Below are 3,731 nucleotides of genomic sequence, written 5' to 3' on the forward strand. Positions count from 1 at the left end.
AATATAGAAACCATAGGTTATACATTATATTTGATATAACATATAGTTATATATATATTATAAGAAGATCATTATTATGTAAATATATATTAATTAATTAATTAAAAATAAATAAATTTCATTTATTTACTTAAAAAAAAATAAATTTTGGGAGGGAGTCTACTACGTGGGAAGTGGGGAGCCTACAGTTTAATTTTCTTTTCTTCCTCCTTCATCCATGAGATACACAGAAGAGGTTTTTTTTTTTTTTTTTTTTTTTTTTTTTTTTTTTACAAAAAGGTACTGACAAAAAGTTAGTTGTAAGGGTTCCGAAACCTATCTTCCTCTTTTGTTTTGTTAAGAGCATGCTGTATTTTTAGTTTTAAATGCATAATTCTTATTATTCTCTTTAAAAATTATGTATTATGTAAATTTGGGAAATTGGGATAATTTGGTTCTGCTCAAGGTCCTCTAACCGGATCTTTCTCATCGTATCTTTAAATGGAGACGAATTACATCAAGCAACCAACGTTAAAAAAATTTCTTTCATAGAGGGAGCCAGGTGATTTTATTATTTATTTATTTATTTTTGGGAATAGAATAACTAAAGTTACTTTAGATTGATTTAGCTTTGTTTGGTTTAGGTTAATTTAGTTTAATTTAAATTTCTTTTAATATAAAAATACTAAAAATAATAATAAGATGATTTTTAAACCAGACAACCAGACACTCCCTAGGAGTGCCACTACACTACGAACAGATTTGTTTTAGGGTTTTAAAACATATTTGTTCCACCGAAAAGGGCAAAACGCCCTAATGCTTCTTCCTCTCCGCTCATTTTCTCTTCATTATCCCACTAAGTCTTGCCGACCAATCATATAAAATGATGAGTTCTTCCATAAATCAGCGGTCCTACTCAAATTCTTGACTACCCAAATTTCATGGGTTTTCCCTAAACCAACAAAAATTTGGGCATTTTTGACGTTTTTGGAGTTCTTTTCTTCAACCAAAGGTAAAATCTCTTGTTTTCTTGATATTCTCCTATTTTTTCTTGAAATTTGCTAGATTTAGGTTGAGTTAATCCAATTTGTTGATTTGTGCTGAAATTTTGAATTTATGGAGGAAGGGAAATTCAAGTGTTTCAGTTTGGATCCAATTATTGAATTTTTGTTGTGGTTTTTCTGATTGTAGGTTGGGGTGGGTAGTTTATGAGATTTTTTTTTTTTAGATTTTTAGGTTTAGTTTTTCGCTTAGCTTTCATTCGGGTTGCCCATAGTTATATAATTAGCATAAGATTTCGATGGCACCTAAGAGAAATAAGGGGGAAAAAGTAGCTAGTACCTCTAATAATCAGCCCCAGTACGACTAAAGTAGACTTCCTTCCTTAGGTGCATATGAGCACTTTCGTAGGGTTATAGCGGCCAAAATCCTTATTCTCGAGAAAGCCTTAGCATTAGGGGAGAACTATTACCTAAACATTACCACTGACATTGAGAGGCGAGATTGGGAGGAGTTAGTAGTCGCCCCTAAGTTAGAATAGCCCCAATTGTTATACGAACATATAAGAGGACAAGAATGTCTCCGTTGTTATAGGGATATCAGTTGTTTTTTTCTTCTTCTCGTATAAACAACGTTTATGAAGCTGTTGATATGGGGGATGATGAGTATTCTCATTTCATCTCAACCTTCGATGAACACTTAGTTGCTGGGGTCCTTTGTGGAGCAAGGATCAACTGGAAAAGGACAAATGGTGAGCCGATTAAGCTTTGTGGTAGGGACCTACTGGTCTCGAACTAAATCTGGCACACATTTATTTGCACCAGATTAATGCCGATCACCCGTCTAGTGGATGTGACCAAGGACAGGGCAAAATTGCTTTATTGCATTTGCATCGGTCGTTCTATTAATGTTGGTAAGTTCATTCATGCCCAAATCTGACGAGGAGGCCGTTGTGATACCACTAGCGGCTTGGGCTTCCCTTGCTTTATTGCATTTACTGTCGATTAGGTGTAGAGATTAGAGAGCAAGATGAGAGGGTGGTTCTTAAAACTCTCATTAACAGGACCACCATCTCAGCCTTTAGAGATCACATAGCTGTGGTGGAAAGAGAAGAGGAAGTTGAGGCCAATTAGCTAGAGGACAACCCTGGGGGAAAAGAAAGAGTGGCTTAAGAGGTGGTCGAGGAGTCGATGAGTGTGCGTGCACTCAGGATCTCTGAGGAGTGGCTGAGGGAGGTGTGCGACACTATGAGATTACTACGACATATGGAGAGAAGGATGACCTCCATGGAGAAGTGCCAACGTCTACACTTCATTGTCATGGACTTCGAGGCAAATGTCTAGTAGGAGACTAACTCACTAGACTCGGATGGCCAGTAGTTATACCTTCCTTTATTTATATTTTTTGTGCATGTGCTTTTTTTTTTTTTTTTTCAAATTTTAGGTTTTTAGTTTTTCTTAGGAGTAATTTTAACCTAACTTCTTTTAGGTAGTTATTTTCCTTTGGCTGGAGTTTTGGTTTTTGCAGGTTCTCTTTTTACTCTCATCCTTGCATTGCCCAAACAACCTATCCCTCATGGACTTTTATTATGGGAAGGTTTTCTGTTTCTCTTATTTTGTCCTTATTTGCTTGCTTGCATACTTAGGGACAATGCATTATTTTAGGTTGGGGAAGGGTGATAACTGGTAGAAATACAAGTTATTACAGACCAAAAAAGAAAAACATTGAGAGAATGCGACGGTAAAATAGGCAATATCACGTCCAAAAGCGTTAAACTAAAAGGAATTGTGATCGCGACTGCTCATCGCATAAAAACAGTTAATTTACCTATTTTGTGCAGGTACAATGCGATGGTGCATATGAAATTGCGATCCAAGGGCACAATGAGTTTGCACACTTAAAGTTGTGATTGCAAGTCATGCGATCGTGAGAAGTCTCTTAAAAGGTGGCCGCATAAAGACCTCGCATCAAGGTGACAACATAATAAATCATGATGGGACGGAAAGCTGATAACGCTTGATTCTAAATTTAGTTGACAAGCCATTAAAAGTCACACTGTAGTAAGTACATTCAACTTTCAGTGACTATTAAATTATGCAACAGAATAAGGGAAATAATGCCGCCCATCATTGCAATCATTAGCAAGAAAAGTTACTTCACCTTGAAATCTATAAGTATTGAAGGCCACTAGAGAAAAAGGAGTTAGTGAGTTAGTCTTTTCATGCACATACTCATACATATACTTAAAGGACGGAGAGAACAAGGAGACGAGAAAAAGCCAAAAGAATCGCTCCCGGACAAATCGAGAGACTGCCGGAAAGCAACACAAAGAAGAGAGGGCCAACACTTGTGAGAGCAATAATACACACGAGAACAGAGTTGAAGTGATAAAGAGCAGCGTAAAAGGCCACGGGAAGCAAGATATTGCTTATCGGGCTTCTCATTTCTCAAATACATTTGTTATTTTGTATTCAGTACTTTTATTTGTAGAAAATGGAAACTTCATTTTAATTTATGTTTAATCTTTCCATACCACGCATGAGTAGCTAAATTTCTGAATGGGTTGAGAAGTACTTAGCTAGCATGACTTAAGATTTACATTTTATGCGATCATTTTGTCTTATGTATGCATCATTCACCCTTTGGACATACTTAAGAGAGTAGTCTAAAGATAGAATGTAGGCTTGAGAGAGTCAGATTAGAATCGCATAATCAAGAAGTAGAAACTTAGACATAAGTTCTATTGCTATTTA

At 36.1% G+C, this 3,731-nt stretch overlaps 1 long non-coding RNA gene across 1 annotated transcript; it reads left to right on the top strand.

Moving 5' to 3' along the window:
- Positions 1 to 780: 780 nt before the first annotated feature.
- Positions 781 to 3,493, top strand: LOC150036053 (uncharacterized). Its single transcript, XR_016529851.1, has 2 exons — positions 781 to 991; positions 2,819 to 3,493. It is a non-coding gene; the product is annotated as an uncharacterized LOC150036053 (long non-coding RNA).
- The last annotated feature ends 238 nt before the right edge of the window (positions 3,494 to 3,731 follow it).

This window comes from Benincasa hispida, chromosome 5 (assembly GCF_027475165.1).
Source record: "Benincasa hispida cultivar pf3 chromosome 5, pf3_genome.v1.1, whole genome shotgun sequence".
Classification (NCBI taxonomy): Eukaryota; Viridiplantae; Streptophyta; class Magnoliopsida; order Cucurbitales; family Cucurbitaceae; genus Benincasa; species Benincasa hispida.